We start from the raw sequence: 25325 nt of genomic DNA, 5'->3' as shown, positions 1-25325 counted from the left end.
GAGTTCCTGGCTAGGTAGAATAGATGACATAAACTGGTTTTTGCTTGTTGGTTGATTTCATATGCCTGTCCCTTCTTAGCAAAATAAAAATTTGGCAGCATTTATGCTTATCTCAAAGTTCTTCAACCTTTTTAGGACTCAGTGAAATGCAATAGTCTGGAGAAATGCCTGCTGCTGAGGATTCTGAAAAATGTCCCATACATTCAGATTCATGATTTAAACCAGTAATAACTCACAACTAATTCTATACTGTCATATGTGTGGTATAATAGGTGCATAGGGAGATAGAGACATAGAACTGAACGTATATGTCTGTATGTCTGTATGTATGTATCCGTCACCTTCCTGGCTCCTCACTGCCACTTACAAACCATTTTCCCTATTTCCTTCCCCCCTCAAAAAAACCATTCAAGCATATAGCATCAGATTATACACATTTAGAGAAATCTAATTTGGCTAAATTATTAGATAACTAATGACCTGTCGAATAAAATCTCAGGAAACTGAGGACCCCCCCCCCCCAGAGCCGTGGGATGGCCCCAAGTCCCAAAGTCCCCCCTTGAAGGGCCAGCATGAGCAGGATGGCCCTGAGTCCTGGAGTGCCGCCAGGCCCCGCCCCCCACTGTGCCAACAGCCATCTTGTGACTGCGTGATAATGTGAGGACCACCTAGGCTTTTATTAGTAAGACTAGTGTCCTGGTGCACAAATTGGTGCACATTGAAAGGGAATTAGAAGAAATATTTTAGTATCACTATTTGCCAAGTCCTCGGTGGAGGTATCTGGCTCCCTCTCCATCCTGTCAGAGTCTGTGAGGGCACCCATGGGGTTGCAGTGTCAAAGCCGGTGCCCCATGGGGCTTCGGAACACTCCCGAGTTCCACTGGAGTCCCATAGCCCTGCAGGGCCAACGCCCAGTGGTTCTGGGGCTGGTGAGGAGGATGAGAGTGGTGGCCTGGCTCTACGAAAACCAAACCGCCCTGGGTTCCCTCGAAGCCTAATCGGTTCCCAGTGGCGCTGCAGGACTTCCCGAGTCCCGGACCCCAGCAGGGCCCGTGCCCCAGCGGACACGGGGCTGGAGAGGGGGTGAGGGGGGTGGCCTGGCTCTAGGAAACCCGCCTGGACCTCCCAGGGTTCCCTCTGAGCCTAAGCTGGTGCCCCGGGTCAGGGGGCTGGGGAGGGGGTGAGGGGGTGGCCTGGCTCTAAGGAACCAAGCCGCCCTGGGCCGCCCCGGGTTACCTCTTCTCGGTGGCGCCGAGAAAAGGGCCACAATAGCCGGGACCACTTGCAGAGGCAGCGGCAGCAGCGGCGGAAAGCGCTGCCATGGCCGCCCTCTGGCCGGTCGCAGCACGGGTTCTGCCGAAAACAACACAACATGTCTCTTCGATAGGGACAGCTCCATCCACGACTGCTCCCGCAGGAGCGGGGAGGCTCTGTGTGCGGGACAGGTTGCCCGGCTACCAGGGTTCCACGCCCTGTGTCCGTCATCGGGCGCGAGTCACTGCTCCATTGTGGGGTGCAGCTCAGGGTGGGGCACCAGGCAGTGACCCGGGGGGTTTGTGACATGTCCCTACCCCAGGTCAAGGCTGGGGGGTGGACGTGGCGTGTGGGTGGCTCCCTGCCCCAGGTGTATCCCAACACGGGAGCTGAATCTCATTTCCCCCGGGGGAGGTGGAGGTGGTGATGGAAGTGGAGGTGGAGGTGGAGTAGGGGGTGCCCTTTGCCCTGATGTTTAGCCCTGGGGCCCGCAGCCCCGTGGGGTGACTCCCCGATGCGCCTCCCGTCCACCCCCCTCCCGCGCCCTCGCGCTCAGCGGCCAGCCCGGCCCGCTCACCTGCGCGCCCACGGTGCACGCGACCATCCCTGGCAGCCAGAGGGCCGCCCAGGCTTTTAGTAGGAACATACTATTAACTGCCTTTTAAGTGTGGTCATGGTGTGGCGGTTTATGTAATAGTGTCCCCACTGAGGGGTGAAGTGTGAGGATATTTTCAAATCCTTGTCCAAAGTACATTTTTAACCAAAAACAAAAGAAATATATGTATGTATGTATGCATGTGTGCATTTAGAGAGACCAGGGGAGAAAATGAGAAAGCAAGCATGGTAAAACACTAGCCATGGGCAAATTCAGACATGGCGATGAGGCTGCTCCCTGTACCACTATTTCAACTTTCCTTTCAGTTTAAACATATGCAAAATAAGCAATTTGGGGGGAGGGAGGAAAAATCATTAAAAAAAACTTAAAGATGCAATATAAAATTTTTATATAAACACTAACCAAAAAACACTGTATTAAGAGATCTACTACCCACAGGACTGTCTGTGAAATATTCCTGTATTTCACATTTTCTCCCCTTTCCTCACTCTGCTGCTGTTTCACTAACAAAAGAGAAGCAATCAGTATAGTCCCTTTCCCTTCCATTATCAGGAGAAGCACTGCATCAGCAATTCTTTCGCTTAGAGAGTAAATTTTGTTCCTTCTCACACACAATCACATATTTCACTTGAGAAATGATGTTCCCTCAATCTCTTCTGCATCATTATTTCTCCTCCTAGGCGAGGTCCTTCTTTCCAGCATGCAAATATCCTGTGGTATCTCTTACTTTTACAAATTACAAAAGCATCCCTTTGGATGCCCATGCCCCTCGCCCACCCCGTTTCTCTGGGTGTTTAAAAGCCTCCATTTGACAAGTCTAGAGCTTGCTTTTCGGTTCCCATCGGCCTCAGCAATCCGCAGCACCAGGCTCTGTGGGGAGCTTTCTCCAGCGCCTCCAGGACCTCACTCTCCGGGCGTTTCTCCTCTGGCCGACCCTCCCTTCTCAGCATCCTTGGCCTCTGCCCCTTCCTCTTTCCACAGGTAAGTGCCAAGGAACTCCACCTGCATGTCTAACATGGATCTGGACTTGAACCCTTCCAGATGGAAATCATCATGACACCTGCTACAACAAAAGCTTCTGCTCCTTGAGTCTTCACCATTTCAGTAAATGGCACCACCATTCACACAAAGTGAACGTTTTTGCAAAATCCCTAGCCTGTCCTTGTCTGTTCACTTTTTCGTATATCACACTTCCAGGCCATTACCGGACTCTCATCTCTACTTACAAACCACAGTCCACACCGAACATTTCTCATGGCCTCCACCACCATCTCCTCAATCCTGGAGCCATGCTCTCCTAAGGCTGCAATGGCATCTTGCCTGTCCAGATGAATCCAGAGAGATCTGTCACATGTCACTTCCCTGTTCAAAACTCTACAAGTTGCCTTCTGTGTGACGTTATCCTTGAAACAGAATCCCCCGCCTTTGTCTCCAAGGCCATAAACAGCCCATCCCCAACTCCCTTCCCACCTCACAGCCCACCCTTCTCCAGCCCACTACCTCGCCGGCTCACTCAATCCCAGCTGCAGTGCCTTTCTTGTTCTTTGCTAAGTACGACAAGCTCATTCCCCCCGAGGAGCCAAACTGGACAATCAGTATGCTCTCTGGTTTTCAGACTGTATGGGCCATACCAATCACTGTTGTCAATGGCATCTACCTCTTGAAAAACACGGACAGTAAAGCTGAAAAACTTACCTCCCTGCTATATTTCTCCAGTTGGGTTTGGTAGTCAACCAGTTTGGTCTGCACCCAGGTTTTGATTCCAGAAACTGGACAACTTTGAAGGTGTGTCTCTACTTCATGTTTTTCAGCGATGATTCAACTGTATCTATGTCTTTAACAAAAGCCTGAACATATAAATTAAGACATTGTTGAGTTCATTTCCATAGAAGTGTATGCCATAATTATAGTTTGCTTTTATCCCTGCAAATAGTGTAAGAACAGAATGGTTGGGACTCAAAAGTTCAACTGCTTCAGAAATATTGTGCCTAAGAAATTCATTTCACCTGGGTGCTTCATATAGACATCTGCCAAATTCGATTGGAAATAGTTGATTCTCAGCAGGATATAGCACTTTTTAAAATATATATATATATTTTATTAATTTTTTACAGAAAGGAAGGGAGAGAGACAGAGAGTCAGAAAAATCAATGAGAGAAAAACATCAATCAGCTGCCTCCTGCACAACCCCCACTGGGGATGTGCTCACAACCAAAATTGAACTTGAACTCGGGACCCTTGAGTCTGCAGGTCAATGTTCTATCCACTGGGCCAAATCAGTTTCGACAGGGTATAGCACTTTTAATGAATTTAGAGAAGCCTAATGATTTCACCAAATTTAAGCTGTATGCAGTATTGCTGGGAAATTTCAACTATTAAGTATGTTTTTCTTAATGCTTCACCATGTAGCACAATAAGAGCAATATGCAATTGGTGATTATGACACTAAGATTGTCATCATGGTATAAAACGACAGCTCTTCAGCAGCTGTTGCCAGGCTGGGAGTGGCCAGGCCCGGAGCAGTGGCTGCCAGGCTGGGAGCGGCCAGGCCCGGAACAGCTGGGTCTGGTGCGGCCAGGCCCGGAGCAGCAGCTGCCAGGCTGGGAGCGGCCAGGCCCGGAGCAGCAGCTGCCAGGCTGGGAGCAGCCAGGCCCGGAGCAGCAGCAGCCAAGTCCAGAGCAACTAGGTCAGGAGCGGCAGTGACCAGACCCGGAGCTGCTGGCTGTGGAATGAACCAGAGGAACGAGGCCAGTCCTGAAGCAGCCTGGCCCGGAACAGCTCGCTCCTCGCCTGCCCCTTCCCCATGGCTGCCTCTCAGACATGGCTGGAAACTTTTGTGGGAACTTGAGGGTCTGCTGAATCAAGTGATGAAGGCTTAGATCTGGATGTGTTGAGTTAGTATAGCGCTGGGGTGTTGATCTGTGAGTGCCTTGGGTGGGGCCTGGATGAGGCTGGTTGACCTATTTGGAAATGTCTTTTGTGTGAAATGTATCATTGAGCATGTGGAGGTATTATTGATATGAGAAAATGCTAAGTAACTAATTTACTATCTGAAAAGGGATTTAATATCGGGGAAAGGGAGGGAGGAAGAGACTGAACATAAACTGTGCACCTATGGATGAGGACAATGGGGGATAGGAAGGGGGTGGAGGGTGGAGTGGGAACCTGGTGGAGGGGGGAAGAAATGAGGAACCTTTGTAATAATATGAACAATAAAGATTGATTTAAAAAAAAAAACAAAAAAAAAACGACAGCTCTTGTTCTCTCTATCCAAATTTCTATAATAGTAGCCAAAAATAAAATATAAATAATGAGTAGCTTTTTATTAACTCTAAAGCAAAGAAAGCTTTATAATGAAAGATATTTTATCTCTGTGTGCTGGCATGTCCTATTCTAACCGTTAATAATAGCTGCAAACAATAAAGGAAAAGAACATGTTATTTATAAGGGCGGGTCCCTTAGGTCAGCAGGACTCACCGAGCATTGGTCAAGCTGCCTTTGTAGCCCTTCGTCATCTCCTGGGACAGCCTGCTCTTCCATTAAGAAGTCTTTTGCACCCTCCATCCACTTCTCAATGACTTTCGAATCAGTCTATGGAACACAATAACAAAGGGGGATATTACTCAGTGACATCCAACCTACTGCATCTCACAATCTACTGCTACTGGGGGAAAAAGACAATTGTTCAAAACTTTGATAGCATCGTTTTCATTTACTTATTACTTTTTTTAATATTCCAATTTTATAAATAATGATTTTTCTTCATGAATAACTTGATCCCCATGATTTGACAGTTTCCTGACCATTCTAAAAATTTCAAAACATCCCCCAATGAACCAAGCTATTTTGCCTCAATGTCAGCAGTATCTAGGATTAAAACCTCAAATTACTGGGGTTGGGGGGTAGGGGGGAGTGCTTTTCTCAGTATAAACAGTGAAATATCTTTTGTTCTTACACAATTTAGAACACATTTTCTTCTACGGTTAGCTACTCAAAGCAGAAATAAATAAAGAGGGAATGAAACAGGTTGTTCTTAGTTCTGCTGGGAGCTATTATCTGAGAGTCCAGGACTGTCCGCTGCCCGGCTCCATGCTAACACCCACAATAGCCGATGCTGTGTATGGTGCTGGGAGGTCTAAAACAAATAAGAAAGAAAATGTTTTGCGGAGGGAAAGAGACTCTAGAGACAGCAACATCGGGAGTGGCCCTTAAAGAATGCAAGTCCGTAGGTTCAACTTGATCTCTACCACTGGAGAGAAGTAATGGTCATTTCCTTCCAAGGCGTCCCACAACACCACCCATCAGTCTGACTTCTTCATTACCTTTGTATTAAGCTGGCTCTGTTTCCTTGCACCTTCTCTGATTCTTTGTTTCTCGTCCAAACCTGGGATAAATACAAGTTTTCTATCCTGTTCAAAAAATACTTCCAGATTTGAAGGCAACCACCATTGCTCCCCTTAGTCTCCCATTGGTTAAACATCCCCAATTCCTTCCAGGGTGGCTCCAGGACATGATATCCAAGTATTGCACTCCCCACTCGGATCAACATGTTCTGGAAACTACATAAACTTTTCAATGTCCTTACAGTAGGTATGCCACACAGAGCTGAGTATTCTTACAATGTAGGGTTGAATGAGAACAAAGGGAGCTAACTGGTATTTGACTGCAGATAATTACATTCATGAAATGCCATCTAAAATTCTTTAAGTTTTATTTTTCCTAGAGTTGTTTTGTTTCTTTTGTCATTTATTTGATTGTTTGTAGCTATATTCTTCACACGAGTATGGTTAACTCAAACTCCAAAATTCCCATAACTTCCACAAAATTACATTTCCCGTATCTAGTATTGCTTACAATTAGGAGTTGATATTTACAAACAATAAACTTTGCCTTGTTAGCTCACAAAATTATTTGAAATTTTAGTCTCTCTACTTTATTTTTTAAAAGGTATTTTTATTGACTTCAGAGACGAAAGGAGAGGGAGAGAGAGAAGCTAACCTTCCCAGGTCTCTCTTATTTGTAATCTGAGAGTCAAGTATTCCTTTTCTGTTGATTTTTTTTGGGGGGGAGCGGGGGATAGTTGGGTTTTCTCAGGTTAAAAATAAAGACAATGGCAGTGCCTATCTGAGCGTTCCCCTGTGAGGACACCATGTCATTCATTATTCAACAAATTTCCAGATTACTTTTCAAAACATAGGAATCAACCTAATACTAGCATCCAATTAACTTTCCATCTCCCTCCCATAAGGTTAAAAGAGATTTTCTCAAATACTGTACTGAAATGTAGGCTTGTCAAAATGGTGGTTTGTAGCATTATTTGAACTAAATGAGCTAACATGAAATAAGACTCTGAGTCTGTGATTCAAATAATCTAATATCCCTTTTCAAAAGAAAAAAATTTTAAAGAAAATCAGTCCTTAAAGGAAATGAGTCTGGACAAGGCTTATTAGTGGTGTCCATGTTGATTCCTGGCAACCACACAGCCTTTGCCAAGCACATATAAGACCTCTGGTTGGTCATTTATCTACAGCCAAGAACCAATATCCATCTTACTTCAGGTCTTTAACTTCTAAAAAATGCTCCCCTTTAATTAGGACTTTCATCTATCTCCATTTTTCTGGTAATTTCTCACAAAATACCTTGAGATTTTGGGTAAAAATGTGACCTTGAGACCATGGGTAAAAATCCCAGGTGATTTGGGATGCAGATTTAGGCTTCTGAAGGTTCCGTGTGGTTTTTCCATCTAACTCAGAATTCAGGCTCTAATGCACTCTCAGTAATGACTATTCCACACTTTCTAGTTTGCAGGGCCATTCTCTGATGAAGATGGAAAGCAACACGTGCCGATATGCTGAGGCCTTTCTGGCTCTATTAATATTATTCCACCTGCACAACCACCTCCTCCATTTTCCATTCATGGCTTTGAAAGCCCTTTTCATCCCACTGTGCACCTTCCACAGTTCCCTTTCCCTCTGTTCTTTGGCCAGCCTGCCCCTGTTCCACAGGCCCGTGCTACTCTTACTCTTTGCTATTACTTGCTTTGGTGATGTAACTCTTCTTTTATTGACTCCAGCATCTGAGGATCTTACCACAGAAGACATGGTCAGGACAAGTAGCGGTGGGATGTGCAAGAAGACAAAAGTGCAAGAAGAGAGAGTCCAGCCAGCATGACTCAGTGGTTGAGAATCAACCTATGAACCAGGAGGTCAGGGCTGGATTCCGGGTCAGGACATATGCCTGGGTTGTAGGCTCGATCCCCAGTGTGGGGTGTGCGGGAGGCAGCCAATGATATTCCCAACTCTCTCTCCCTTTCCCTTTCTCTCTGAAATAAATTTTTAAAAATCTAAAAAATAAGAAGAGAGAAAAGTATGAAACTCTTATAGAGTTCATGAAGAATTCGACCTGCCCACTTAAGTAGCTGCCACTTCTGGCACTGTCAGTCTCCATTCCGAACTTTTTAAGAGTTAGCAGCAGCTCTACTCCATATAACTGACAACTCAATCAATCAAGTTTTGAATAAGGAAACTGACAGTCTCCTGAGCCAAGGCTTTTTGACATTTGCACGGAAGCATCATGCTGCAAGGAAGTTATAGTCACCGCCAGCCTTGACTAGAGCAAGTGGCCTCCACGAAACCGGTTGTTGGCATGAGGGAGGTTTTATGGCATCAATCCCTGTGTCCCTCCTGGTCCCTGTGTTCTCATGTGGCCAATAGTTAGTCCTCTTGTAAGGGCACTAATCCCATCACGAAGGCTCCACCCTCATGACCTCCCCTAACCCTAATTATCTCCGAAAGCCCCATTTACAAATACCACCATCACCTTGGGGATCAGGGCTTTAACATATGAATGAGGGGCACATTCAGGAAATATCATAAAAATAAAATTAAACACATGGCAGTTACTGGTCTTAGAGCTTTACACATACAGGAGCTTATTTATGCCTCAAACAAGTCTAAAAGGAGGCAATGACATTATGCCCATTTCACAAATGAGGAGGTTAAGTACTTGTCTAAGGTCCCAAGCTTGAGGTTGCAGAGCCTGGCTTCAAACCCAACTCTGCTTCCAAAGTCAGTGTTCTTAGTCTGTATGAGGAAGTGGTGCGCTCATGGGAACTCTGAAAAGCAGCTGCACCTCTGGCTCAACCGTGGGCTGCAAACATACTTGCTTAGAGCAGGCATTAGAGTGCCACCCTGACAATCATTCGTCTTCAAGGGCCACTTCCTTCAATTAAAAAAAAAAAGAAGATTCCATGTAATGATTGCATTGGCATAAAGACAAATACAGTCCACGTTGAACTCATCATTATAGTAGTTGTTGTTGTTGTTGTTGTTATTATTATTATTATTATTATTATTATTATACTAGAGGACTGGTGCATGAATTTGTGCATGAGTGGAGCCCCTCTGCCTGGCTGGTGATCAGGGCCCATCCGGGGGGTCAGCTGGCCATGGGGGAGGGACTGTAAGAAGTTGGCTAGCTGCAGGAGGTTGGCTGTGGGAGTGCACTGACCACCAGGGGGCAGCTCCTGTGTTGAGCATCTGCTGCTGGGTGGTCAGTGCACATCATAACAACCAGTCAACCAGTCATTTGGTTGTTCGATTATTCGGTTGCTTAGGCTTTTATATATAGAGAGAGATATATACACTTCTCCTGATTTTAAAGTAAATTAAAATTAAGATACTTTCATGGACCCCTAAAAGCATTGTGGGCCTGAGCCACTGTGCCTAAAGGAGATGTTGGCTCCGGTGGTGGTGGGTGGGCGGTAACAGGAGGGACTGAGCAAACCAGGTGTAAGAGGGATGCAGCAGGAGCTGTGGCAGCCCAGAGCAGGCATGCCCCTTCCATAGGAGACAGCCAAGCTCGTTGGGAACTGGGGGGAAGGCAGAGAATGAGTGCTCAATATTGACAAACGGGCAAATTTTCTAAGTTTAGAAAAGAAACCAGGAATCCAAATATTTTTTTGAATCAATTCACTGTTTCTATGAACACTATTCTAAGAAGAAATGAAGAGAGGGAGGGAGGAAAGGAGGAAGGGAGAAAGGAAGTAAGGAGAGAGCAAGGAAGGAAAGAAGGAAAAGGAAAAATGGGGGAAAGAACGAAGCATCCCACTTTGATTCAGTAAATGCACTTGGGGGTCATGTGTATCTCAGCCGGCCCACTTGCTAGACACGTTTCTTGGGCAATGGACTTCATTCTCTAAGACACATCTATCTATCACCTATCACTATAACATGGGGATAACACTAGAGGCACTTTTGCTTCAGGGATGTGGGTCTTTAATAAGAATGCGGATTTGTATCGGACCCTTAAAGTGCGATGGCATTTCAGGTCCAGGCAGGGGCCTGTGGATCAGGCTCAATGCTTTCTGGAGCCAGGAAGGTGGTGCGGGGACAGAAGAGGGAGGCTGGGCCTTGTTGGAGCCCAGCCCCTAGCTCGGGGCAGCCCTGCTCAGCCTGGCCCATTCTTGCCAAATGGGGATGCGGGCCCACATCAGACACCCTGACTTCCAGAGGGGCTGGGGAGCCAGATTCTATGTGAAGGGCCTCGTTTATCTGGTTAGGCTGGCAGTGGGTGGCGATGCTTAGAAGCACAAAGTGACCGAATAGCGCACGTCTGCAAGCTGGACGGGGCCTGGTGTGACCGGCTGGGATCCACTCCGATTGGAGAGGAATTCTGTAGTCGGCGCCCACGTGTCTTGAAGGTGCCCTGGGAGCACTCCTGGCAGCATCTGTAGTGCAGGCCTCTGTGCCGGCAGGAGTGAGGCTAGAGGTGAGCTTGGGGTCGAGCTCGTGTAAGCAGAAAGGAATGTTCAGGCCTCGGGTCTGCATCACTGCTGGGAGGAAGGTCTGTTGGGGGATCTGAATATGTCACCAGGAAAAAAGGACAGAGGTGTGTGAGGGACCACGCAGGACCCAGGGGACAGATTTTCGATATTTAACTTTTGATTTTTTAGGGGAAAGAAAAGAAGCAGGTGAAATAAGAGGAAAGGGAATCCAGACATGCAAATCATAGGACTCTAGAGAAATCCTGAAAGCCAGGAGTCCCTGTGAAAGTAACCTCCTACCTTTGCCAGTGAGATGTATCAAGAGTATAAGGAGTCACTCCTCTAATAGAATCTTAAAGCTGAAGACCACAAAAGGGAACTTCACATTTTCAATATATTTTTTTTCATTTTAGAAATAAATAAAATGGGGACTGTAGTTAAAAGAACTATTTGCCCATGGCCCAGAGCACCTGCTAAACACCCCAGTGCACAGAGTGTAAGGCAGAGAATCTAAATGAGTGAGCTGGACCAAGGGGGAGGTAGCAGGGAATGGTGGAGACTGGGGCAAACCAGAAGGGCATTTGTCAGCTGTGCCAGCCAGGAAGCAGGCCCACTGTGGACAGATTTAATGTTAGAAAAGGACATCTCCGTTTGAGAGTGAAACCTCCCAATTTTTAAAAGTGGTCAACGAATTTTAAACTTTTAAATGCACCATGCAAATCAAACAAAGCATTTCTGAGGTCCACAGTGAGCTGGAAACCGGCCAGTGTGTGACTTGTGTTCGAGAAGCTTCCAGCACCTTCACAGGTTTCTGCCACAGCTTTCTCACCTCACTTCCTGTCCCATGGCTCCCTTCCAGGGAGTCTGTTTGTTTTCAAGTTAGAAGCCCTTGTGTGACAATCTCCTTCCCTTTTTATCCTGAATGAGGACCTTGAGCAAAGACAGTATTAACTTTTGCTTCCTGCCTACCATTCACAGTCTGCTTGTCCAGCCACAAACTCAGGAAGGCTGTTAATACTAAAGAATGGTTTAAACTCTCACCCCAGCCCTATTATTCATTAAAGGATCTTCTTTTTATAGTAAACTAGAGAGAGGATGGCCAGAGTCCGGGTTCATAAGGTGCAGGGTTTTTGCTCAGTGGAGCCCCAAAATAGAATTGCAAAAATACGACCTGGTGAATCTTTAATGGCCCAACACAACCCCTTCCCTCAGGGAGCAGCCAGCGAACCGTGTCCACCTCTGTACTCGGAGCGAGACATGCCATTTTTCATGCACTGTTGCTTCTTTCTATTTCTCAATCCCATCTGAGCATCTTTAAGGCAGGAAAAACAGCACGCGGCTTGATTATAAGTCTTTCTCCCGGATTTGTATGCAAACTGGGAAAATGAGTCAGAGGCGAGTCATAAATCCCATAAACTTCAGTTTGGGGTTAAAACCTTCATTTAAGATGAGGCCATAGCCCCCAATTATAATTTCTACTCTTCAGTGAGCAAATGTGTTCACTTTAAGATGTTGCTCTTGTAAGTCTTTCAACAGACATCATCTTTCAGAGAACTGCTAAGAGAGCCACTGTGCTTCAATCACAAAATGATGGGGTAGAAATACTAATTTTCATCTATTAAAATTTGGGTTACAAGTGATGTCCTCCTCCTCCCTCACACCCACACACACTTTCAAGACACAAGACGGTGAGGGATTACTTAGGGTGAGCGATCTCACCAGTTCACTTCATGGCTCTGGGCTGTCTTACAATCTTCCTAAATTTGCCTCCGTTCCTTTTTCTGCAAAGCACAGGTAATGACAGTGCCTCTCTCAGAAAGTTGTTGTAAAGATAAAATGATATAAAAATGCAGCTCATAGCACAGCGTCTGGTACATAAACATGCCCATCCCTGGGAAGGTTACTGATGCTAGCACTTCCACGACTCTTGTCTTGCTTCTAACCACTAAATGGCGCAGACAGAACTGTCCAACACCAGAGCTCATGTTCCTCCAGAACTGTCCAACACCAGAGCTCATCGAAGCTCAGGACCAGGATAATACAACCCAAGTTCTTCGCCTGAATCTACTGGTCCCATCATGTTGGGAAAGAGAGATGGTGAACCCCGGGCCATGTTTACCACTAAGTGTGAACATGTGTGTGCCATGCAGACCCAGATCGCGAGTTGTCAGTGTCCCTGTAAAGCATGGAGTCCCTGAAATGATGTGGTGGGGAAATACAGTATCTTTTGGGGGCTATAGAAGATGTAAGGGAAGAAACACAGTCCCTGGGGGTGGTAGGTGAGTTCTGTAGGCAGTTGCTGCTTCTGAGATTTGAGACAAGCCATGCCTACAATGCACAGAAATTTGACTAAATATCCTGCATTTTATTCAGACTACAGCCCAGATAATAAGTCAGCATTTCATTTTAGATAGATCCACCTTTTCCCTCAGATTAGGTTCAGCTAAAATGGGAACTCATCCTTCTCCTTACCTGTTTCACTTCCATGAAACTGTATGGTGGGGGGGGCGGGATAGAACCAGGGTGTCTGGGTCTGATTTCTGGATGGGCCACTTCTACTGGTTGGTTAATTTGGGGTTGTGAGATGGGGATGGTGAAAGTAGTAGTGGAAACTCATAAGTTGGTTGGGAGGACTCAACAAGACTCAGAACAATGTCTGACCCCAAGTGCCAGCTCAAGGAATATGAGCTATCCCAGCTTGGCCAGTTTGAAGAGCTAAGAGAATCTTACCTGAGCTAAGGTCCCTATCCCAGAAATGCTCATTATCACATACACCCAAAGTCTGAGGGTCTTTCAGGGGTACACAGATCTTGTCTGCACCCACCTCCTAACCCTGAGGCTAAGCACCTCTGTTTACAAACACCTGAAACAATGGACAAGTGTGTTTGGGTGTGCAAACTTCTTCAGTCGTTTTCAGGTGACCTCCCGGCTTTTCTGAACCATAGCAACAGGTACAGTAGGGGTGTCGAACTCAATCAGAGAAGGGGCCAAAATCTAAAATCCAGCCTAAATCGCGGGCCGAATGGTTTACTGAACAGTCATAAACTGTCATTGTGATGGAAACGCAGCGGAGTGCAGTGATGACAGCACGGTGCGGGCCACATTGCAAGGCCTGGCGGGACGGATTTGGCCCGCGGGCCTTGTGTTTGACACATGTGAGGTACAGGTAAACAAATAGGTACTGTGGGAGGGAACTTTGTAGCTGGGCTCTAAGTTTCCTTTTTGTTTATTAGGAAGGAAAGCATAGGATCTCCCAGCCATCTTGGTTGGGTTTAGAGAGCAGGAGGAAGGCTTGGGTTTCCCAGGCAATGGAAGAAGCCAAGCTTTTCGCCTGCCCTAGCTGGCCTAAGCCTCCACTCAAGGCCACACAGTTTCAATTATAGAAAGTAAACAAATCCAAACAGAAATAGCTGCCATCTACAGAGCGAGCAGGAGGCTTGGCTCCACTCCAGGCTACAAAGTTTCAATTGTAGAAGGTAAATAAATTCCAGATACCAGGGCCTCTGCTTGGATTGCCAGGGGGCATGGCTGGCCTGCAAACCACACAGATCCCTTGCTCTGGCTGCCCCATGCCCCAAGGGAACCCCCACCCTCATCTGGGACACCCTTCAGGGCAAACCAGCTGGCCCTCACTCATGCACCAAGCCTCTAGCCTATTTAGTAAAAAAAATAATATGCAGATTGACCATCACTCCAACACACAATAGCTGCCCCCATGTGGTCAAAGATCCTGCCCCTATGTGGACACAAGATGGCCACTGCAGGATGGCCATTAGGGGAGGACAGTTGGGAGGCACCAGGCCTGCAAGGGAGGGCAGTTGGGGACAATCAAGCCTTCAGGAGAGGGCAGTTAGAGGTGACCAGGCCGGCAGAGGAGGGAAGTTGGGGGCAAACAGGCTGGCAGGGGAGTAGTTAGACATCAATCAGGCTGTCAGGGGAGTGGTTAGGGAGTGATCAGGCTGACAGGCAGAAGCAGTTAGGGGCAATCAGGCAGGCAGGCAGGTGAGCAGTTGGGAGCCAGTAGTCCTGGATTGGAGAGGGATGTCCGACTGCCCGTTGAGGCCCGATCCCAGTGAAATTGGGCCTAAATGGGAAGTCAGACATTCCTCGAGGGGTTCCAGATTGGAGAGGGTGCACTCTGGGCTGAGGGACGACCCCCTGCCCTGAGGCCACATGCACAAATTTTGTGCACCAGGTCTCTAGTTGTGAGAATAAACAAGTAATCTTTTCTGTCAAAGAAGGGAGTGTGGGCAGCTGCCATTTTGGCCAAGATGACTTGCAGCTCCCCTGGGAGCTGCCATTATGAAATGTCAAAGGTCAACTCCGCTCTTTTTCCTTTAAATTAGTCAATCATGTAAGAATGTGTGCCTAAACTTTGACCAATCAAGAATGAGGGAGAAATGGCATGCATCAGGGATAAAGCCTAAGTGGACCACCTGCTCAGAGTGCATGTTTGCCAGACCCCATGTGTATGCACCTTCCTGCCGGAATAAAGGTATTTCCTTACTGTCTGGCTCTTGAGTAACCTTTATGTCCCACCAGGAACCTGGTTTGGGGCTCACCTTTTTTCCTAACATTTCTGAGTCTGAGCAAAACACCTTTATCATATATTGTAAATGAGAGCTGAACTCATTCAGCTCTGAAGATAAAGGGGCACATCCTCCCTCCAGCCCAATTCTCAGGTGTTCTTAGGTAATGAAGAACCTTTCCTCACAGTGTGCAGGAGCCCCTCAGGGAAGTCCCAACTCAGCTGTCATTAACTAACTGGCTTGTCCAGGGGCCCCCACAAGGCTTGGTCTGCCCGGGTCCTGAGCCCTTCTGGTTGTGTTAGACAGCTGGAAGAGAAACTGGGGCATGTAATAGGGTTGGATTGTGACTTGAAGGGTGAGAACCTCATGGAGCTCAACCCATAAACAATTCACTTGAACACACTACATAACATCCCTAGAAAATTTGCTCAGACTACAGATACCCAAAATTAAAAAATAAATAGAAATTGGCATGGGAAATTGTACCTGCAAGGCCAGAAACTCCCAAACCCCAGCCCTCATTTAATACTCCTGATAGGAAGCCTTTACTTATATTTGCTTTACAGAAATGGGAAGTTTTAATTTGAAAATTCCAACTTAAAAATGGCCAAAATGCAGTTGTCTTTGGGTACCTACATTAATATTTTGTATACAAAAATTAGAAAAATGCCAGCTCACAGAGTCCCAGAAAAGATGAACTCCAAAAGACCAACACTTAGATACATCATAAGTAAATTGGCAAACACCAGTAACAAAGTAAGAATCCTAAAGACTGCCAGAGAGAGACAGAAAGTTACATACAAGGGATCTCCCATTAGACTGTCAACTGATTTCTCAACAGAAAAGCATCAGACCAGAAGGGAATTGAATGAAATATACAAAATAATACAAAGCAGGGGACTGAATCCCAGAATAATCTATCCAGAAAGTCTATCATTGAAAATTGAAGGGAAAATCAGGAGCTTTACAGACAAAAAAGGGTTAAGGGAGTTCATTACCATCAAGCCACCAATGCAAGAAACGCTAAGGGGATTGTTGTAAAAGAAACAACAAACAAACAAACAAACAAACAAACAAAAACAAGGAATAGTAAGGGAAGGAGGAACATGGGCACAAAGAATAAAAATGGTGACAAACAAGTACCTATCAATGATAACCTTAGAGGTAAAAGGCTTAACTGCTCCAATTAAAAGACATAGGGTAGCTGACTAGATAAGAAAACATGACCCATATATCTGATATCTATAAAAGACTTACCTCAGAACAAAGGACTCATATAGACTGATAGTGAAGGGATGGCAAAAACTTTTAGGCAAGTGAAAATGAAAAAAACAACAACAACAAAAAAAAAGCTGGATTAGCAATAGTTATATCTGACAAAATAGACCTCAAATTGAAGGCTATAACAAGAGATAAGGAAGGCCACTTCATAAAACTAAAGGGAGCAATTCAACAAGAGGATATAACTCTGGTAAACATATATGCACCCAATGCAGGGGCAACCAAACACATAAAAACCATCAGGAAGATATTAAGGGGGAGATCAATAGCAATGCAATTACAGTAGGGGACTTTAATACCCATTGACACCACTGGACAAATCCTCTAAACAAAAAAATCAACAAATAACATCAATCCCAAATGACTCACTACATCAGATGGAATTAATTGACATCTTCAGAAAATTTCACTCCAAAGCTACAGAATATACATTCTTCTCAAGTGCACCCGGGACATTTTCAAAGATAGACTACATATTGGGACACAGGCAAAGTCTCTTTGAATTCAAGAAGATTGAAATCATATCAAGCATCTTCCCAGATCACAACTCTTTGAAATTGAAAGTAGAATGGTGGTTTCCAGAGGCTAGAGCAAGGGGGAAATGGAGGAACTCTTGTTTAATGGATATAGTTTCAGTTTGAAATGAGCTCTGGAGATTGGTTGCACAACAACCTGAGTATATGTGAGTATATTTAATACTACTGAACTCTACACTTAAAAATGGTACAAGTGGTCGACTTAATGTTCCATTTATTTTACCCGAAAAACTGGGAAAAAAAAAAAAGACAAAAAGTAAATTGAATTTTTAAGTAACTAAACATTTCAATTGCCTAGGGATCCTTGTCAAAAATGAAAGCATGGCCTAAACCGATTTGGCTCAGTGGATAGATTGTCGACCTGAGGACTGAAAGGTCCCAGGTTCAATTCAGGTCAAGGGCATGTACATTGGTTGCAGGCACATCCCCGGTAGGGGGTGTGCAGGAGACAGCTGGTCGATGTTTCTCTCTCATCGACATTTCTAACTCTCTATCCCTCTTCCTTCCTCTCTGTGGAAAATCAATAATATATATATATATATATATATATATATATATATATATATATATATATATATTTTTTTTTTTTTAATGAAAGCATGTTTTGTAACAGTAAATTTAAAAAGAAATAGCATCAAACATTTCACATTCCAGGTTAACCGAATTCTATGAAGGAAGAGTATGGTGTCCGAATGCCTTTCCGGGAGGAAGGGCATGTGACACAGTTGCTCACCAGTACACAATCTACAATTGCTGCAGGTAAGGGTATGGCTAAGTGTGCAGCTGTTCAACATGCACCGCCCATAACTTTACCTAATGCAACACAATTCCTGACTTAAACAATAGCTAAGGAGAAAAACATATAACATGAGGAACACGCTCTCAAAACTTTTAACGGTTAACTTGCCAAAACCAGGTTTATTCTAAAAGTAAAAACAGGAACATGATTTCTTTTAAAAAAGAAGATGGCACTGTTAAAACTTGAACCATCTTGAGCAAATGGAAGTAAGTTTACCATTCTCTTTAGCCCTTAGTAATGTTATTGACCGACCTACTTAAAGGAAAGGGAGAAACAGCACTCTTTAATAAAAGCCTTAAAACCACTATTCCCTATGACCACAAGATTTTTAGAACAGGTGAAAGCTGTTTGTACAATATTTTCACAAACAATTGCGAATCCAGGAAATAGCCTGGATATGCTTTCTGACCTGGAACAGTAGCAGGCACAGAGGAAAACAGAGCACATGTCCCACAAAGCAAGCAAACGTGCTAAAGGTCCAAACACTGGGAGTCATTTTTAAATTAGGGCGAACAGGGAGGCGATGGAGGAGACAGCATGTTTACCGTTCTCCAGCTGTTGCTGACGATCCTCTAAATCCTGCTGCACAGACTGGTAGCGGCCCAGGAGGCATTCAAAGCCCTGCTGGACAAAATCGGGGGCAGAAGGCCTAGACTTGAGGGCTGCGCAGCTGGCACGCACCGTTTCCATTCCGGGGTGGAGGCCAAGGAGATTGGTCAGTTCCCGCTGTGGACGAGAAAAATCAGGTCACATCACTCACCGGAGGATGAACGTCCTCGCAGAAAGCTGATCAGAGCAGAATTAACCTAATGGTCCTGAAACAAGGAGCATTCCTTTCAATACAGGACTGGGCACAGAATTCTTTCATATCCGGATGGATGGTGTCTCTTTACCTTTGCACTCCGTAAGGCCTGCTGGGGGGATGCTGAAGAGGGGGCATGTTCTAGCCATTCCTCCTTTGTCTTTATGGTCCTGTCAAGCTCGTCAAGTTACCTAAAGTAAGTGTCTATATCTTCCTGGAGCTGACTCTTTCTTGCCAGATCCTCCAAATGCTGAGATACATTCTTCCATTCTGATAATACCTTCTCCGGGATATGCTTTATATCTTCAGTCGGAAGACCTTCTACACAGGCATGAAAAATAAGCAAACACTTTATATATTATGACAAAACTGGTTTAAAATTTGTTATAAATAACATACTCAAAATAATGAGGTAATCTCACATATAATGATCATTCCATAATCCCTTTTAACAAAACAAAAAATATGTAGTTATGAAATAAAATAAGTATAAAATATAAACTATAATGATGCGATAATAATGATAATAATGCTGCTGCTGCTAGAAATAACTGCTCAATTCCTTGACCAAAGTGAGAGAGGGGGAGCTTGAAATGGTGTTTCAGGAGTGGTGTGACTATCACAAAGGACCATCAGCAGAGCTTAGAACCTCAGCCACTGCCTTTCCTATGGCATTCTGCTAGCTGCTAGCCTAAGCCAGGGAAATAAAACAGACTGTCTGGAGGTGTCTGGAGCTCTGACATCAGAAAGTAAACACTCTGTTAACAAAAAAGGGGCAGCTGGCTACAAAAACCAGGAGGCAGCTTAAGTCTTTGGTGACCAAACCACAGTGTCATAGGAATAGCAAAATGAATAGCAAGAATTCCCAGTGCTCGGAGCAATCTGGGGAAGTGTAGGGACAGTCAGCCAGCAGCAAGACCCGAGAGCATCAGCAAATCTACCTGGCACACCACACACAGACCAGCAAATACCAAAACATCAATGCAGCAGTAATATTATCTACTTCAGAAATGCATCAGAAAAAAAATGCCATCATGTTTATTACTGGCATCTTATACTTATTTTTAAGTGGGAATATCCCAACAGTTTTACTTATTTATTTTGATACATTATATCCCCAGGAATTACATATAACTTTGCTTGTCTACTTTTTTATTTTATTGATTTCAGGGAGGAAGAAGGAGAGAGAGATAGAAACATCAATAATGAGAATCATTGATTACCTGCCTCTTGCATGTCCCCCACTGGGGATCAAGCCCATAACCCGGACATGTGACCTTGACCAGAATTGAACCTGAGACCCTTCAGTTTGCAGGCCAATGCTCAATCCACTGAGCCAAACCTGCTAAGATTTATCTCACATTTTTGAGAGTTAGGAATGTTCATAGAAATAATCAAATTATATGTAATAACAGCTTTTGTTATATAAAAACCCTAAGTACTATGAAAAAGTATGAGAAATCTGCACAGGAGAGCATGTATGTTGGGAAGTTAGGAGGCCAATAAAGACAGTTATACTTTATAAATATGTACCATCGAAATATGGGGTAATGAGAGCACTAAGGGAAAAAAAGGTAAGAACCATGAAAGTTCACTTCTGACCCACAAACGATGCAATTTCAAAAATTCCTATAACACCTGTTATCCACTGAAAATTAGAAATGCACACAGGTCATGATTTGAATACATCACCCGTGTCAGTGGCTGAAGTTCACTGGCTGTCATACAGGTAACAGAATATTAATTAAACCTAAGCAAAATATTCACACCATAGCCCAATGGTCAGCAAACTGTGGCTCGCAAGCCACACTCTGTTGACTAATGAGTTTGCTGACCACTGCCATAGCCCAAGTTCAGTTTTCCCTGTTAATGGGGGTCATAAGCAAAACACATTAACATCTTCCTGACGAACTAATTGAGCGATGGAAACTCAGGCTGTGCTTCCACCAGGTCGTTTCTATTGTCATTGGGCAAAAGAATAACACCAACCACCTCATTTTCATGTCAGCACTTTGTGCTAAACAAGAAAGAACATCGAGCAGGTAAACAGTCTTGAGATGAAAAAGTATCGCTGCTCAGTTAAAAAACAGGCAATGGGTGCTCACATTGGGTACTAGGGAAGCCGAAGCAACTTCTCCAATTCTTTTGTTTATTCACTGACAGTACTTCATGATCCATTTATGTTGTCTCTTCAAACCAATTCTCAAAATGTAAATCTCCCTCCTCCAAGCTTGAGGTAATATATCAGACCAATATCAAGGAAAGCACAAGTTGCATCATTAAAAAAAAAAAAAGAGGAAAACTACACATTGTTTTTTAAAATAATGGTTTTGCTCCCAGAGACCCAAAATAATGACCTTTCTACCTCTATAAAACACCCAACTCTTAGAGGACTAATTAAAGCCACATCAATAGCTCCTCGTTTTACTACTTAACCTAAGAAGAATAAAATAGAACATATTCTTGCCATTAATTCTCATTTGACTTTAGGCTGTTCAGTGACTACACTGTTGCAATCAAGAAAAAGGTTTACAGAACATGAGACCATCAGACTTACATACTTTGCCAGGCATAATGAGCATCAATTCGTAAAGCCAAATGCCCATCCAAATGCCCGACGACTCTAGCACATTTGTAGACAAACCCTAGGAACCTGATAAGCAAAACCAACATAACCAGGCATAGCAGAGTATTTCTGTTTTAAAACCTCATTATGCTATATGAGCTATCACAAAACTTAATTCAAATGCATTAGCCAGAAAAGTTCTATCAGAATTCATTATGGTAGGATTTTTGATGGAATAGTTTGAGGAAGCCAGTAACATGATTATTTGAATATGCTTTTCTAATTGAACTGAATTATTTACCTGCCTCCTTACCTAGGTAGACTATAGCCAGATTACACCCTATAACACACACACACACACACACACACACACACACACACCCTCTTATTAATTGCCAGTGTTCTAGGACTTATTTCAGTTTTCTAGGGGAGGAGAAGGAGAAACAGAGAGGATCATCCAATTGTGCTTTCATTTCTGCTGAACATTCCTGGTTTTATAGCAGCAGCAGGATTATCAGCACTAACCACATGTGGAGAAATAATATGCAATGCTATAAAATTATAATAATAGCTAACATGGAATGAAAGTGGGGAAATTTTAAAAAATCATTTTCATTCTCTCACTAACAAAAAGCAAACACCTTCAAAAAAATGATAAAATTAAACCCAGAACATATAAACCCTGGATCAATGCCCTTATTTCTCAGCTTCCCACCCCATCCTAAAAAAAAATTTGATAACAGATATGAAATAAATATAATTAGGGTTCTATAATGAATGCATTTCCAGTCCTACCAAAGCTCAAAATAATGGTAATGCAAAATATAAAAGGTTTCTTATGAAATTTAAAAAGCATATATTAGGTCAAAAAATTCATAGTTTAAAGTAACTTTATCTCTCTGATGTTGCCAAAGCAAAATTTTCTTTTACAACCTTCCCCCATCTCCTCCCTACACACAAATTTCCCAACATATAATCCCAAAGGAGGAGATTTTAAAATCTATGCAGTCGAATGTAACTGTTTTGCTGAGGTATCAGAGTTTTAGGTTCCCTGATCCTGTCTAAAAGCAGAACGACTTTGCTTTTTATCAGTTTGATAAATCAGCCTCAGCAAAAGATTTCATTTGAAAAAAAAACATTTTGCTGACAAAAAAGTTTCTGAAAACCACTCTTCTAGCAAAGAGGGTTAGAGTATCAAAATATATATTTTATTTGTTAAACTGTAAACATGATGCAAATCTATTTGCACCATCTAAAAACACATTAAAAAAAAAAAAAATCAAGGGTCTCACCTTTTCCCATTTGCTCCAAAAGGATTTGTCCAGTTTTGTTTAATTCATCTAGTCTGGGTCTTCTTTCTGTCTGTTCTCTTTCTATTCCCTGGAAACAAAGTCTCAATATAAGAATATTGTAAATTTTCTCCTGGGAATAATGTTGAAGCTCTTTTCAGTTTTAGTGTTTAAAGTCCCTCCCACATTCCCTTTAGATGTCACTCAGTTTACCTAAGAGGATACTACCATACACAGCTAGGCAACTGCAGGCCATCTTCCAGAGCTCCAGAGATGTTTAATTTTAAAAGGTATGTTCACACAAACATTAAAAAAACTTGGGTTTCTTTAAAAAAAAAAATGTTTACACTACAATTACGAGTTTCTATCAAGAGAAAATAAGGCCGAAACCGGTTTGGCTCAGTGGATAGAGCGTCCACCTGCAGACTGAAAGGTTCCAGGTTCGATTCTATTCAAGTGCATGTACCTTGGTTCCGGGCACATTCCCAGTAGGGGGTGTGCTATAGGCAGCTGATTGATGATTCTCTCTCATCGATGTTTCTCTCTCTCTCTCTCTCTCTCTCTCTCTCTCTCTCTCTCTCTCTCTCTCTCTCTCTCTCTCTCTCTCTCTCTTCCTTTCTGTCAAAAATCAATAAAATATATATTTTTCTAAAAGAGGAAATTAATAAAATTAGTGGTTTAGATCCAGAATATCTATCTATTTACATATATAGCCTCCACATATGCCACACCATAAAAATAAGGGTTTGTGCCGAAACCGGTTTGGCTCAGTGGTAGAGCATCGGTCTGTGGACTGAAAGGTCCCAGGTTCGATTCAGGTCAGGGGCATGTATCTTGGTTGTGGGCACATCCCCAGTAGGGGGTGTGCACGAGGCAGCTGGTCGGTGTTTCTCTCTCATCGACGTTTCTAGCTATCTCTCTCCCTTCCTCTCTGTAAAAAATCAATAAAAATATATTTTAAAAATAATAAAATAAGGGTTTGCATCCAGCGAACTGAATGTGCTCGGACAGAGATCACTGAACAAAAATTAATTAACAAGAAAAAGAAACAGCCCTCACTGGTTTGGCACAGTGGATAGCATGTCGGCCTGTGGACTGAAGGGTCCCAGGTTCAATTGTGGTCAAGGGTACATGCCTGGGTTGCAGGCTCAGTCCCCAGTAGGGGGGCATGCAGGAGGTAGATGATCAATGATTCTCTCTCATCATTGATGTTTCAATATCCCTCTCCCTCTCCCTTCCTTTCTGAAATCAATAAAAATTATTTTTTATAAAGAAAAAGAGGCCAAAATAATTTGAGTCACAGTATTTTTTGTTGGTATTACATTGTCTAGAATGTATTGCAAACTTCAATCATCAACATAAATGCATACATAATATATAAATAATTCCAACATACTTTAGGTTCTAAGCTAAAGCATTTTTTTTTTTGTTTGTTTTAAAATGGTTTAATTGTAATATGTATGTCTCTATGGTTTTACATTCTCGTTGTGCCTACTAACAGGTTATGAAGACAAACTCCACAACCTCTAAAAAAGAGCTGAACAAGATCACGAGAGTACATACACATACACATACATATACACATACACATACACATACATGTGCACCCAGTATTTGAAATTTTTCCCTCTCCTCAAGTCCCAATCGGTATCAACTACTTAAATTGTGTCTAAAATAGCACAACAAAAACTTGTAGGAGGGCACAATAAGGAATTAACAAGATACTACTAATAAAATAGAATAATTATAATGATACATTGTAATAAAAATTATGCAAATGTAGTCTCCCTCTCTCTCAAAATACCTATTGCACTGTACCCACCTTTTCTTTTCACATATCTGAACTGCCAGTATCACAACTCTTGTGCTTTGGGGCCATTAGTAAATAAAATAACAGCCTTATTTTGCACATAAGCACAGTGATACCTCAACAGTCGATCTGATAATGAAGGCAGCTACTAAATGACTGACAACAGGGTAGCCTATACAACGTGGATACACTGAACAAAGGTGGGATTCACGCTCTAGGTGGGGTGAAGCAGGACAGTGCGAGATGTCAACGTGCTGCTCAGAACCGCATGCAACTTAAAACTTCTGAACCGTTTATTTCTGGAATTCCCATTTAATATTCTTGGACTGCAGTTGACTGCAGATAACTGTGCATAAGGAGGTACTACTATAGTTTGCCTCAGAAAGCAAAACATCTTCTGCACACACACAGTCACAAATTATTAGGTACCAGATTAAGACCTAATCAGGAGGGGGGTGAGAGTGGCCGGCGAGAGGTCAATGGGGGAAAAGGGAGACCCATGTAATATTTTAAACAATAAAGAATTTAATTTTTTTTTAAGATCGAATCAATGCCAGCAGGGGGTGTGCAAGAGGCAGCTGGTCGGTGTTTCTCTCTCATCGACGTTTCCAGCTCTCTGTCCCTCTCCCTTCCTCTGTGTGAAAAATCAATAATTAAAAGAAAAGATTTTATCAAGCTAAAAATGTAAATAATATTTAGATCCCCTTAGGAAGGAAATGTTCCTTCCCACACAACTCAGTGGTTAAGAAGGAAGGGAAACAATTTCTCTTCCACACAGGGATCTGATGCCAGCCAGCTTGAATCGATTAAAAATTTACTAGAATGTTCTAAAAGCTGCGTTATGGCTACATTTATTCTACAAGAAGCTTTTGGGTCCCCTCCCACATTTATGCCAAAGTAAATCTATCCTGATGAAATATTTTATTCACTAGTGTACTTCTGTTTTATGTTTTACCTTCAACTTCTTTTTCATTTCTGAAGTCTCTTGCATCTTCTTATATTCTTTTATCTCTGTGGCCTGAATGGCGGTCTTTGATTTCAAAATCCAGTCCAGCAGCTCTGCACTCAGGGCATCAAAC

At 43.4% G+C, this 25325-nt stretch overlaps 1 long non-coding RNA gene across 2 annotated transcripts; it reads right to left on the bottom strand.

The window, feature by feature from the left end:
* Positions 1-345: 345 nt before the first annotated feature.
* On the bottom strand, positions 346-25325 carry LOC118708107. Of its 2 annotated transcripts, XR_004984468.1 has the most exons (6): positions 25202-25325; positions 22440-22527; positions 18673-18902; positions 18325-18505; positions 7665-7667; positions 346-356 (listed from the first exon to the last, which is right to left on the bottom strand). It is a non-coding gene; the product is annotated as an uncharacterized LOC118708107 (long non-coding RNA). The 2 variants fall into 2 exon arrangements; XR_006740289.1 differs by lacking the exons at positions 346-356; positions 7665-7667 and having other exon boundaries at positions 18156-18505.

Source organism: Pipistrellus kuhlii, unplaced genomic scaffold (genome assembly GCF_014108245.1).
Source record: "Pipistrellus kuhlii isolate mPipKuh1 unplaced genomic scaffold, mPipKuh1.p scaffold_m20_p_6, whole genome shotgun sequence".
NCBI classification, from domain to species: domain Eukaryota; kingdom Metazoa; phylum Chordata; class Mammalia; order Chiroptera; family Vespertilionidae; genus Pipistrellus; species Pipistrellus kuhlii.
Note: the sequence above shows the minus strand (reverse complement) of the source record. Positions and strands in the feature narration are given on the sequence as shown.